We start from the raw sequence: 14,594 nt of genomic DNA, 5'->3' as shown, positions 1-14,594 counted from the left end.
CTTATCCTGATTCCTAAAAGTCACAAGGTTGAAGGTAAAGCTGAGAACAGGGAGGAGGAATAAGATACTCCTTTCTTTTAAGATTGTATTTATTTATTCATGAGAGGCACAGTGAGAGAGGCAGGGACATAGGCAGAGGGAGAAGCAGGCTCCCTGCAGGAAGTCTGATGTGGGACTCAATCTCAGGACCCCGGGATCATGACCTGAGCCAAAGGTAGACACTCAACCACTGAGCCACCCAGGTGACCGATACTCCATTCTAATAAGAAAACACAGGGGCACCTGGGTGGCTCAGTTGGTGAAGCATCTGTCTTCAGCTCAGGTCAGGATCACAAGGTCTTGGGATCAAGCCCCACATTGGGCTCCCTGCTCAGCGGTGAGTCTGCCTCTCTCTCTCTCCCCTTTCCTGACACACACACACACCACACACACACACACACTCATGCCCTCTAATCTGTCTCAAATAAATAAAATCTTTTAAAAAGAAGAATAAGAAGATGTCTAAAGAGTTAATTCTTATCAGAAACCTGAAGGCTGAAATATACACCATGAGATCAGTATGATACCAGCTATCCTGGAAAATCCTATTCATCTTTGTTAGGACTAGAATTTGGAGCTCAGCCCAAATTTTTCTTACTAATCCCTTAATGATAATAATTGATTTCTCCCACAGAACAAGTCTTCTGATCCTCCGATAAACAGGCGGCTAAGCCTTCATGAAGGCTAAATAAATCCTAATTTCACCAATGGGAAAATGAGAAGACCAAATGGTAAAACCATCCCTCTAAGATTATGCAACAAGTCAGTGATTAAACCAGTGTAGCACCTCCTCAGTTCTGAGGCTCTTACAGAATATATAGGTTTCAAGCAATGTACTCTTTACATATAAAATCTATGTGAGAATAATGGTCCTTGCACAAGAGAAAATAGAAGAACCAAAGCTAATGAGCTGTAAAGATTCGTGAAAACTGTAAAGATTCGTGATGGCCCCTTTACCTGGGCTGTAAGCATAACCCATGTTAGAATAGCATCTGAAATAGATTTACAACTCAGGAAAAAAGCCTAGCTGGTACAGAACAGCCACAGCAGAGCACAACACAGCACGACATTACTCCACACTACACTCTTCAAGAGTTCGTCTGGGTTCACATCAAAAGCAACTCAATGGTTTTAAAAAAGAAAAAAACAGATGGTAACCAAGAATTCGCAAGAAATACTTATATCAAAAAAAATACTTGTATCATGTCACAAAGGACTAATAACCAGAATAAAGAAGTTTCCAAAAAATATCAGTGCATGTAATAATTTCAAAGTGGGAAAAAAAAAAATAGTGGCCAATAAAGGTACCTAATGTCAATACTATTTTTTTTAAAATCAATATTAAAATAATGAAAGAGTTTTTACATTAAAATCAGAAACCAGGGCAGCCCGGGTGGCTCAGTGGTTTAGCGCCGCCTTCAACCCAGGGCCTGATCCTGGAGACCCGGGATCAAGTCCTGTGTTGGGCTCCCTGCATGGAGCCTGCTTCTCCCTCTGCCTGTGTCTCTGCCTCATTCTCTCTCTCTCTCTCTCTCTCTCTGTCTCTCATGAATAAATAAAATCTTTAAAAAAAAAATCAGAAACCAAATAATGAGATTACTTACAGCTGGTGCCAGCTAGAGGCTCACTCCTGAGTCATGGATGGAATCCTACATGGGCACAACTTATCTGAAAGGCAATCTAGCAATCTCTGCCAAAATTTTAAGTGTAAGTGCCCTCATCCAGTAATTCCATTCCCAGGAATTTATCCTAAAGAAATAGTTGTATATATCTGTATCTGTATCTATATAGATATAGATACACATACAAGCATTCTATTAATAAGAGCCAGGCGCTGACAAGTACCTAAACATTCTTCAACAGGGATTAAATTATAGCATAGCTACACATGAAAGTCAATTCATGATTAAAAAGATTAAGGAGGAACTACCTAAATGTTGACAACGAAAAGACAAGGGCCACTCAGTGCAGGGCACCCCACCCCCCAGGATGGCAGCCTGTGTGCAGCCCTGTATCCCCACCATACTACATTCACATTGTGTCCCTTTAATCTAAGGGGCACCCCATGTAGAGATACAAACCAATTCCAAGATTCATAGCCTTTCCAACACATTGAGAGCATGCTCACTGGAACCTGCTAGTCACCCCTTCTGAAATCCCCAATTTTGGCAATTCCCAAGTCAAATGGCTTTTTTTTTTTTTTTTTTTTTTCAAATGGCTTTTTAAAGCAATGCTCACCTATGCATGTGGTGGAGTGAAAAATCAGAACATGCCATCCCGAAGCCAAGGGAAACAAAACCTATTTTTAAAAACACCATTCATGGGACACAGAAGCCCAAATTTAAAACTTTAAGCAAAGGTTTAGGGTGTGGTTGGGGGGCAGGCTCACCTCTCAGGGAGAATAGCAGGCTTCAGCTCACAGGACCAGGAGCAAGAACCTACAAGAGAAGAGAGAGGTCCAGTTCAGACTCACAGAAAAACTCTTGGTCCGCAGTTCATAAAGCATGGTCCCAGGGTGCCCCCAGAGTCTCAAGGACCTTCCAGGGGTCTACCAGGTTCAAACCATTCTCACAGAAAAACACATAATTTCTCTTTCCTGTGCTCCTCTCATCGGGGCACAGCGGAGTCTTCTGAGGCCAAGGAGCACGACACAGCACAAAGACTTGAGAGTCTGGCTGTATTCTCTCCAGCCAGGTATTAAAGAGATGGAACTGGAGGGGATTATGTTGTGTGTGATCAGCCAATCGGAGAAAGACAAGGATCATATGGTCTCACTCATGTGGAATACAAAATACAGTGCAGAGGACCATAAGGGAAGGAGGGGAACCTGAGTGGGGAAATATTAGAGAGGTAGACAAACCATGAGAGACTCCTGACTCTGAGAAACAAATTGAGGGGGAGGGGAGTGGGGGGATGGGGTGACTAGATGGTGGGCATTAAGCAGGGCACACAATGCGGTGAGCACTTGTGTTACATGTTGGCAAATTTAATTCAATTAGTTAAAAAATAAAAAAAAATTGCAAAAATGTAAAACAATGCCATTCTGCTTGTTAATATTTTGTTGTTTTGGAAAAGAGTGATTTTCATAAAACACGTTATTTATGATAAAAGGTAAAGGGCTTACTGCCATGTTTCATTAATTAATAACTATTTTTAAACTTCTCAATTTTAATCCTGGTATCACAAACATCAGTAGAGATAAGCTACATAATAAAAAGCTCTCTGGGGTCTGTAAATCCTCAGTAAGTTTTACAGATGTCAAGGGGGGGAGGGTCTAAGACCAACATTTGGACAACTGCTAGTCTAGGTGTCTATGTTTGGTACTAAATTCTGTTAAAATGCATATATTTTCAATAATAAGGGGAGTGCACAATACTGGATATGCAGCAGTGACTACGTACCATGCGCTCCACTAGATACTTTCCATGTTATTTCCAAAACTACTATCACTTACACACAAAAATGACCTCTTTTGCCTCCCAGATGAAGAGACTGGTACTCTAAGAGATTATCTGCCCACAGGGAATCACCCAGAATAAGGTGTGAACTCAAGGCCGCCTGGCTCCTAAAATCATGATCTTTTACTACATCATTTCTAAAAAAAAGTAATTAGAAGAATTTCTGCTGACTGAACTGAAGCCAGGCACACCACGGCCTGCACTCCTTCTCAACATAATGCAGACTCAACACACAACAGTGTGAGGTGCACAGCTTGGATGAGATGGCATCAACATGGCTTCTCTAATTCCTGCCAGAGATCTGCACTCCACTCCCTACAAAAGACAGACCCCAACAAGTGGAGTGTGCCATGACAACTGGGTTTATGCTTGTGGTCCCAGCAGAGTATTAACAATGACCCTCTCATCCAAACGGTCACCAATTACAGAGCCACCTACCATTGGCCTTGGCTCGAAAAAGCCTACCTTTCTCAATCTGTCTCCATTTTAATGAAGTATTCAAACAGTTGAAGAAATGTGACTATTACTGGTCCCTCACTGTAGCTGAATTTAGGATTGAATGTACCTACAAAGGAAGGGAGGGAAATTCTCATTGACTTTACTCATGTGTACCTACAAAGGAAGGGAGGGAAATTCTCATTGACTTTACTCATGGAGCCAATATAGTCAATTCTAAGCTTAAAAATCTAAAGCATCATATGGCGAATCCCTCAATAAACCTGAACATGGAATTACCATATAATCTAGTAATTCCACTTCTGGATATGTACCCAAGAAGACTGAAAGCAGGGTTGTGAAAAGATATCTACACACCCATGTTCACAGCAGCATTATTCACAATAGCTAAAAGGGGTAAGTAACCCAAGTGTCCATCAACCAATGAATGGACAAACAAAATATGGTAAATCTATATGATGGAATACTACTTAGCTTTAAAAATTAGGGAATTACAACACATATTACAACATGGATGAACCCTGAGGACATGATGCTCAATGAAATAAACCAGTCACAAAACAATGACTACTACAGGATTCCACTTATAGGAGGTACATACAATAACCAGCTTCACAGAGACAGGAAGTAGAGTGGTGGCTGCCAGGGGCAGGGGAATGGGGAGTTAGTGTTTACTGAGAAAAAAGCCTCTGTTTGGGATGATGAAAAATCTCTAGAGACAGATGGTTGCACAACAATATGAATATACGGTAGCTACTGAACTACACACTGAAAAATAGTAAAATTTATGTTATGTATAGTTTAACACACACACACACAAAAAAAAAAAAAAAAAAACACCAAAGTATTTATCAAAAAGATTTCCCAACATTAAGTAATTAGAAAAAGACTATGTTATTGGGCATCTTATCTCACATCCTTGTTTCAATCTTCACTAGTTTATTAAATCCAACCAAGCATTCATCCACTCGGTCATGTTCACTGACACCTCTCAGTTTCCAGCTCCTGAGATAGGAATGCCTGAAAAAGAGCCTCAGGGACTCAGACACAGCGCCAAAAGGCAACCTGGAAAGGCCTACATAGGAGACACAACCATACTTAAATGATAAATGTTGCTTGCACACAAAGCATGAACTTGTATCAAAAAAAAAAAATGTAAGTCCTCTAAAGTATCGATATTTTTCAAAGTTTTAGGAACGTATTTTTTTTTCCTCTCAAGAGGCTTTCTGGTTTTCTACATTTTTTTAATGCTGATACATTATAAAGCCCTCAACTTTAATTTATGAAGTAAGTCTTTAAAAGTCCTATTGATTAAACAGTTTGTGTTTCACAACTAAATATTTTATGGTTAATTTCTCTTCTCCAGCAGAGACCCTTTAAATGATGTTGTAATATCCCCTACACAATGAACACAACTCCGTAAGAGGTGCTTTTCCTTCCTTTGATACAGCAAACATCCTGTAAACAATCTATGCCCCACTCTTTTAACTCACTGCCTTTGTTTACTGACAGGAAAGGAGACTACAAATCCTCCAAGTGGCACTAAGGGCCTCCTTCATTTCCTACGAAGCAGGTGGTTTAGATGAGGCAACTAACTGGCTATTGTCTTTTGCCTTGTTTTCACTTTAGAGGAGAAAATGAGTAAGCTTTCAGTGGACCATAGTCCTCTCAAACAGCCAAACTTGGGACTGTGGGCCGTCTTGCAGAGAGCGGGTCAGGGAAAGGCAAGACGCTCTCCTGTTCCCCAGTCCACGGCTGAGAGGAGGCGACTCACACTTCAATAGGGAGCTCAGCCAGAAAGCCAGATTTGCAGGCAAAGAGAGGCCTGGCCCTTTGTTCCCACCAGCAGGTTCTTCAGCTGCTTTCCCAGTGACACAGGGTTCTGAGAGAGTGAAGGCAAATATTTACTTTCCACCAAGAAGAATAAAAATATTCCATCCAGCTCAAAGTCATTATTTCTCCAGTGTTAGGGTAGGCTCGCTAGTATTCAAGAAAAGCATCAGAAAAAGGCTAGTTTTTGTGATTTATTTTAAAACTAAAAAGGCCTTTCAAAATAATGACAGGTTTCCAAGAGGCTAAGTCCTAAGCACTAATTTTCTGTGAACTCAGGCAACATACATGAGAAATACCTGCCTGTCTCCCTCGACCCACCCTGCCTCTCCACCCCACCACAGCCCAACATTCTGGGCCAACAGGCTGGCCACAGTTCCTGCACCAAATCTAGGAACCACATCCCATGCATCATTATTGGGCCCAGGGGTGCACAGCTGGAATCCTAACCCAGCCCTCACCTACTCCACAAGGATATCCACACCTCAGGAGACAGGGCTTCTAGAAGCATATAACCTAATACAGAATTGGCACCAGATTCAAACAGCCAGTCAACTCCTAGAGAGAGTCTGGGATCACAGAGGATTCTGCAGATGAACACCATCTGCTCCAGGAAATGCATTCTGGAAAGCAGTATACCTGTCCCGCCCAGTGTTCAACAGCACTGACCGCTCACCAGCACTAGTCATCAGGCTTTACTAACTCAACCAGTTGCACATAGACACACAGAGACGAAGGGTCTGTTAACTGTTTCTAGTGTATTCAAAGGTCTGTTTTTATGCAGATGTCTAAATCACAGACAAGATGTCAGCTCAAGCCTCAAGCAAATGACCAACTACTCTAAAGAGTGTTTTCGTTATGAATCAGGTCAGCACAACGTAAAACTCTCAACATAGATAGTCATGTGGTTTCACTGCAGACACTTCCTTTTGATTTCAGTGTGGCGTGACACAGTACGTCACTGGGGGGGGGGATTCTGGGGGAGTTTTGGTGGCTGCTATATATATATATTTAAATCACAGTAAGAACATTTATCACAAGATTTATCCTCTTAACAAATGACTAAGAGCACAATACAGTATTATTAACTTAATAGGCACAGTGTTGCACACACAGCAGATCTCTAGAAATTATCCATCTTATATAAAAGCAACTTTATACCTTTTTGAACGGCAGGCAACTCTCCATTTGCCCCCTGCCCAGTCCCTGGGAATCACCACTCCACTCTCCGTTCCCATGGGTCTGATTATTTTTAGATACTTCATGTTAAGTAGAATCATGGAGCATTCTCCTACTGTGACTAGTTTATTTCACTTAGTATAACATCCTGATAACTTTATCCTTGTCACATATAGCAGGATTTCCTCTTGTTTACAGCTGAATAATATTCCTTTGTGTGTGTGTGTGTGTGTGTGTGTGTGTAGAGAAAGAGAATATATGTAGTGTGTGTGTATATATAGACACACACACTGGCATTCTTTTTAAGTCAGGTAGAAATAAGAGGGGTTCTGCAAATAGAGCCCCTTCAAAGTTATTTTAACACTTGATAAATATTTACTTAGCACCTCTAGCATCCAAACACTTTACTAAATGACATCCATATTAAGACATGGTTCTTGTCTGCTAAAGTTTACTGTCTAATGGGGGGAGCCAGCTTTAACACAAGTAAATGGAACAGAGCATCAATGGGATGTAATGGCTGAAATCTCTAATGGGGTACTGTTGGGGCATCAGGGAGGAAGAGGCCAAATGTTACCCAGGAAGAGAGATAGGGAAGAAAAAGTTTTCTACAGCAGGGAAAATTGGAGTATTTGAACCATGACAAAGGTGTGAGAAGTAGCAGGGAGAGTCCCATCCTCTCATATCTGTCAGCACAGTACAAAGCTATTGGAGTTTCCAGTAGCCCCCCCCACCCATCCCTGGCCCAGGGTGAATCAAAAAGAATCTAGAACTTGGATGCCTCCCCACAGCTTTTAGAGCATTCCATCAGCCCCTGCAATGCCATACCACATACAGCATCCCACGAACCCTACAGCACCAGTACCTCATAAGTGTTCATCAGCCCTATAACACCACAGCTCACAGGGCATCCCATCAGCCCTCCTACACTCTGCTCATGTCAAGACTCTAGAATCCAGGAGGCTCGGGACAAGGTTCACACTACAGATCCAGCACGAAGCGCTATGTTCTGCACTTCAAAAGCACCCAGTTAATATTTTCCCAAGAAAGAAGGAAGAGGAAAGGGATGAAGGGAAAGGGGGAAGAGGGAAAAGAGAGGGAGAGGAAGGGAAAAAAGACTGGCTCTCTGTGGAGACTTGAAAGCCGCAGAGAATGAGAACATGGGAGACCAGCACAGTATGGAGAACACAGTACCATCTGCTGAAAGAAAGAACACAGGCACTTCTAAATGTGATTCCCACAGAACAGGCTGAATGATAAGAAATTGCCGCTGCACTGCCATTTTTTACCTGTAGAAGCAGTAATTTCATGTGATCCAGCCCTAACATAGGATCCTCCTCTGTGAGCTAGGGTAAGCTCATTCCATGCCTATCCATGCTTATGCCATGCCTATCTCTATGATCGATCACTTACTTTGGGACCATGCTAGCTTTATCGTTTCTCTTGTGCCCAAATAGCTAGCTGCCACATCAATGCCCCTCCACCATCTCTAACTCACCATGCAAAAAGCAGTTTGCATCCTTCCTGCCAAGCCTCCCCTTCCACGCGTGCTCTGTACCTCAGCTAACAGGTCTGATCTCCCTGCACATGCTCTCTTCTTGCTGCCATGAGCCATGGCAGCTGCAGGGTCTGCCTGCCCAGCACGCCTGGCCCACACTCCCCTCTTCTGCCTCTTGTGAAGACCCTTCCCTGTCCCCTACAGAATGCTGGCCACGGGGCCATTGGGGGCACAGCCTCCCCTCACCCTCACAGGTGCCTAGTTCCATGTCCAGAACCAAAGCACAGTTGTCTACATCTCCCCTGGACAGCACAGGGGGCTTTGGCTACAAGGGCTAAGCTAGGAGGAGGTGAGCTCTGACGAATGGCCACCATCTTGCTGATGGCTGAGCTGAAGGACTCTGCAAAGCACAGTCAAGATAGAGAGGAAGAGTTTCTGTGGCCATGTGAGACCCCTGGACCCAATAACGCCTAAAACACGCTACTTCTAGATGCTTCAGTTACCTGAGAATTATCTTTCCTTTTTTGCTTAAAAAAAGTTTTTGTGATTCATAACCAACAGTCCAGATGAATTACCTATGCAAAACAGTGTTGTGTAGGACTTCAATTTCAAAACAGCCTTCAACTAATTCCCCAAGACAGCCTTAGTCATGATATCCATAGGATCTTTCCCAAATAAATAAGCGCTACAGTTCCCATCACCTGAAATACTGTCATCCTTCACAGTCTCAGAGAAAGGCCTTCACTCCGACAAAACTTTCTCAGACATTTCCAGTTGAAAAAAGTTTTAAAGAAAAGCTTCCTAGACAGACAGTGTCTCTTGCACTCTGCTAACCCCAGAGACCAATCCTTATACCTTTTGTTCTGATATTTTTCGGTCAGTCCCAAAGATGATGATTTATTTATAGATGTCTGCCGCCCTCAGTTGGGAATTCTTCATGAGCAGAGGCCTGAGGCTTAAAGGTCATCAATACACAGTTGGTGGAATGCATCATCCTAAGCAGGCAAGCATCTTGTATTCGGAAACCTTGGCTGGTGATGATGTCACTGTTCATTCTAAGTCTGTAGCCCTTTCCATAAACTTATTTTGTTAATTTTTCTTTGAACTCCTCCGAGTAAATAACTAAATTTCTGTCACTGTTGAGATGTCCTTGATGTGGTGTAGGAAACACTCTGGGTTCCCTCACTATTTCCCACAAATGAGATAAGAATGACTCCTGGGAACCAGTACATCCTTGCTAAATTAAGCTAGAAACCTTTAACTATTCCTCAGTGACCACAAAGTCCAAACTTGCAACCAAGGCAACCAAGCACTGGCAGTCTCTCCAATCGACTCTTCCCAGCTTCTTGTCCTGCCATGCTTGCTCACACACCCACATAGTGGTTTTCAGACTTGCTTCAGTAGAGGATAGAGCAGTAAAAAAGTCTAATATTGTTCAGTGAACACCCACCCCCCTCTTCTACCCACTGTGTAACACATGATGAATAGTGAATATAATTTTAGTATGAAAACTGGGAACATTTTTATTAGCAGAAAGATGTGTGTGGTGAACTCACATGCATCACCACTAGCTGACCTATCCAGGAGAGGGAAAGAAAAAAAAAAAAAAAAAAGGATGTTGAACTTGCCACACAGTTGATATGTGTCCTTCCACTCACCAGTTTGCTTTATCATCTGCATGAGGACAAGCAAAATTTAACAAATAAGAAAGTATCATTCCTTAATGTGGTGGTTTGTTATAAGAGCTGAAGACTGATTCAACCTTAGGAGCACCCATGATCCATTGGCACAGATTCAGAAACCTGTGGTATCCTACACTCTCTACAGGTTGAACAAAGTTCTAATGCAACAATGTTATGGTTTTAAGACTGGGGGATCCTCTATTATATACTTGAAACCCTGTTCATTAAGTCAATCAAGAAAAGAAAGTTTGAAACATACTTCACAAATTTAAGTAGATTCCCTATTTTAAGGAGAGCTGCTAATAGCAAACCATAATAAACCTGAAAAGCCTAAATCCACACAGATGACTACCATAAAAGGTAAAATACCCCAACTAAAGCCTTGCTAGTAATGCTATCTCTATTTTCTGACACTGAAACGGACAGAGCCCGTGACCGGAGGCATTTCTTGAGTCATCCTTATATATCACTTACAAAAAATGCAAAATGAAAATCTATGATAAGCCAGGTAAACCAGACAACAAAAATGAGAAAGAGAAAGTGTACTGGTATGGATTTATCTATTGTAGGCTTGACCACATCCAGAACAGAAGAAAGAAATCTGACAGTGCAGAGTTACAAAATAACTATGCTATCTCCTTTGAAGGGGAAGATGGGGGGAAGTATCCCAGCTAATATGTATCAATCATTTACTAAATAGTAAGTGGTATTTCATTTCAACCCCATTACTTCACTTTCTTCAGATTTTAAACACTGCGTATCTACTCAACTGAAATCCAGATCTTTATTTTATATATATAAATGTAGAAAAGGTGAAGCTAACTTCTGTAACTGATCCACAAAGTGAGGGAAAGATACAAATAAGCCATTTGAAATTCAGGAAGAGAAAATAACCTTTATCCATCCATTTAGGTTATCAGCTATTTAGGTTATTCAAGAAAATGTGCCTTCCATCAGTTTTCTCAGTACCAATATATTAGACCTTTAGGTGACAGTTCTATAAATACAGTCAGCATCCTAGTCTAGAAGCTACTGCTTATTTTCGAGCTAAGCACCCCATGGTCATCAGTGAAAGAAGATATTTTACAACCTCCTCTCTGGAAGTGGTCACCCTATCATGGCAAAACACCACTAGCCTCATCACACAAGCACAGATGAAGAGATCCAGTCTCTTAAGTCAGGGGCAAAAATGAGACGGACCAAAGGTTAGGAACTTCGAAACAATGGAAAGAATAATCATCTCCTGTAATGTCCTCTCTTGTCCTCCCAATAGTCTTCCCACTCCCAAGAAGGAGCCCACAGCTTGACACCTGTAGCTGTGTGCACACACACAAGAGTAAAGTACAGCAATGAAAACACAGAGAACAAAGGAGGAAGAAAGGGAGTCTAGAAGAGTCTTTTTCCATCACAAAGTTCTCTTAATCTTAATTAACCTAACAAGGGTAAAAAGCAGAGTGAAGAGGAAGTGAAGGTGTGCTGATACTGAACATGCAAATCATAGGCCTTCCAGAAATGACGAAAAACAAAGATGCAGGTTGGTAATAATACCACTACTGACTTGCAAACACTCCATAAATGCCTGATGAACTGAATGAAAAGATTTCACTGGCTCCAAGTTAGGAAAGCATGATGAGCAAAACTGGAAAAGGTGGTACCTTTAATCTATAAAAACAATACCAGTGATAAAAAGAAAACTAGAGAACAGAGTTGGAATGGCATTTCAAAACAAAAGGCCAACATGAAAAGAAGATAATATACTTAGCTTGGCTTCATCAGCTATTCCAGAAAACTCCCACGTAAAAGCAAAACACCAATAAAGTATTTATTAATATCTTACCAGACATTTTCATTTTATCCAGACCAGTACATCATCTCCAGAATGCCTCTACAACTGGGGATTCCTAATGGAAGAGCAGTTGAAGGAAACCTGGCCTCCTCTCAACAGGCTCAAAGGTACTAACTCCAGCCTAAGTGTTCCACACTCACAGGAAGAGTCCTTTGTATCATCACACAAAATCAGAAAACTCAAGAGAAAAATAAAACAGGGCAAAATATCAATGCACAAGTAACCAACCAACCTGAATGACTTAATTTATAAAAACACCAACAAAAACAAAAATGAAGTTCTAACCCACAAAGTATAAATCTGTCCTCTCTACCACCCAGATAAACATCTGTTTAGGAAGAACAAGAAAAAGCAATGAAAGAAATGACTAAGTATTCCTCTAGGCACAAAGGCCTTTCTCTTCTGGAGCCACCCAAAAAAGAACTCCCGTCTGATGCTTCATACATACAAAACAAAATCAACTGCCAAATCCCCCAGTCACGATGCAAAGCATGAGGAAAACCTGACTGAATGACACATTATCATGAACAGTGGAATCAATTTCACAACTGATGCAATGCTGCCCTTTACACTGGGCACCTGTAATTGGGGAAAACACTGGTTTTCTTAAGCTAACATCGACTTGCAATTTTGATTGCTGGAGTGGTTCTCCACAGCAGGTGACAGGGACCTCCATGGAACAGGCAACAGACCTACAAGGGCCAGGGCAGCATTGCATCACAGAACATCACCTTGTACACAAATTATGGCTCTTCAGACATAGTTACGTGGTAGACACCTTACAGGGACGGGACGATATGGGTCTACTTTCAAAGAAAACAGCCGATAAACTAATGAGATCCCAGCCTCTGTGCAAAACTTAGCCTTTTTGAAAACGTATACATCCACATGCACTGTGAAGGTGACAACTTCCCTATATTTAAAGGTTCTTCTAATTGGTGGCACAATTATTTTTAATTGCAAGATAAAATGTATCAACACTTGGGGAGGTTTCCCAGATGACCAATGCATGATGTTCAAAACCATACACAGAACAGGGTTTTAATCCACATCTCAACCAACCTTTAAGAAACCACCACTGGTTTAGCATAGTATCAAAGAAGAAGATCCACAAATGTCTAAAAACAAATTAGAACACTCCAGTTCTCACATTCTTCTCAACCACATATCTGTGGGAGGCTGGATTTTCATCACACATGGTAACCAGAACAACATATCACATCAGAATGGATGCAGATCAAAGATGAGAACCCCGCCATCTTCCATTACATCAGATATTAAAGGCAGTTTTATAAAAAGGTATAAAAAAAATTAAAAACACTACTTAATAACATTTCTTTGGGTTGGGAAATGGTAACTTTTGATAAAAAATAGTATTTATGTTAACATGAACTCATTTTTAATTTCATAATTTAAAAAAACCTCTTGGTTTTTATTTCTAACATGATAAAAATTAATAGATATAACCACATAAACAAAGCTCTCTGGAGTCTTCAATAATTTTTAAGAGTGTACAAAAGTCCCAAGACTAAAACATTCAAGAATCACCATCCTACAAAGGAACATTTAGACAGCAACTCTCACAGGGAAACAAATTCGAGAAATAAAGCAAGTAAATTAACATTTCTTATTCATCAGGTGACAATGCAAAAAGCAGGTCCATCTTAATTCATGAAGCCAGATATACATTTATTCTCTTTAAAGAACAAATGGTTAAAGTACTTAAACATTTCGGTCTCCATTAATCTCCTATAAATTTCCCAAATGACTAGTCTTGTGTGACACTACAGTAACACCATATGTAAATTCATCCAATTAGCTCACCGAAACTTGTACATTCTCCCAAATTCACTAATATCCACTGCACTATCTTCTGCCACCACTGGCTGAGAGACTTCTCACTGAATTATTGATTTTCTGCCAATTAATTACCATAGTAAGATTCAGTTGGGTTTCTCTGCAGAAATTTTCTCTTTTTCCCTGCCTTACTGTTCTTGTACCCTTTAGAGTCTGTTGGGGAATCAAAATAATTGGAGCCTTAAGATGAAATCCTGAATTCTAAAAATATCCTTGGCATAACTTACAGACAACCCAGTTGTCAGATGCTTAAATGGACAAAGACCTCTTTTTTGCTGGATAACAGACTTTGAAGCTTTCCACTTAGATCTTCCCTCAATTCCCTATCAATTCAACAACTTCACTATGTGAATCTTAGAATAAATCAGCTGTGCTAAACCCAGCCAAACACTGATAAGCACATTCACGTATATGCTCTTCATTCATAAAAGCAGCATGCTTGACTGTGCAAAGAAAAATAAAAAAACAAAAAATTCTCATTACCTATGGGAATCTAAGAGAAGGAAAAACAGGGTCTAATTCTGAAATAATGCTTGCTCAACGGACACCCCTGCAGCAACTCCTAAAGCACCCACTGTAGGATTTAGACTCCACAGCAAAATAGGGAGCTCATCTCTGTCTCAAGCAGAGGTCCCCTGTAGGACCTGTCTCCTGGCCTGGAAGTCCACCTCTCCCATTCCCTTCCCCATCAGGAAAACAAGACACCTAGACACTCCAGAAGACCAGGCAGGCATGGGATAGGACATCGT

At 41.1% G+C, this 14,594-nt stretch overlaps 1 protein-coding gene across 8 annotated transcripts in view; it reads right to left on the bottom strand.

Moving 5' to 3' along the window:
* SIPA1L2 (signal induced proliferation associated 1 like 2) overlaps nt 1-14,594 on the bottom strand; it is a 213,572-nt gene that overhangs the window by 164,454 nt on the left and 34,524 nt on the right. For all 8 annotated transcript variants that reach the window (XM_077894493.1, XM_077894499.1, XM_077894501.1 and 5 more), the window contains exon 2: nt 2,429-2,477. The gene's annotated coding sequence lies outside the window, so the exon portion shown is untranslated. The remainder of the gene's footprint in view (nt 1-2,428; nt 2,478-14,594) is intronic.

This window comes from Canis aureus, chromosome 4 (assembly GCF_053574225.1).
Source record: "Canis aureus isolate CA01 chromosome 4, VMU_Caureus_v.1.0, whole genome shotgun sequence".
In the NCBI taxonomy this organism is placed as follows: Eukaryota; Metazoa; Chordata; class Mammalia; order Carnivora; family Canidae; genus Canis; species Canis aureus.
Note: the sequence above shows the minus strand (reverse complement) of the source record. Positions and strands in the feature narration are given on the sequence as shown.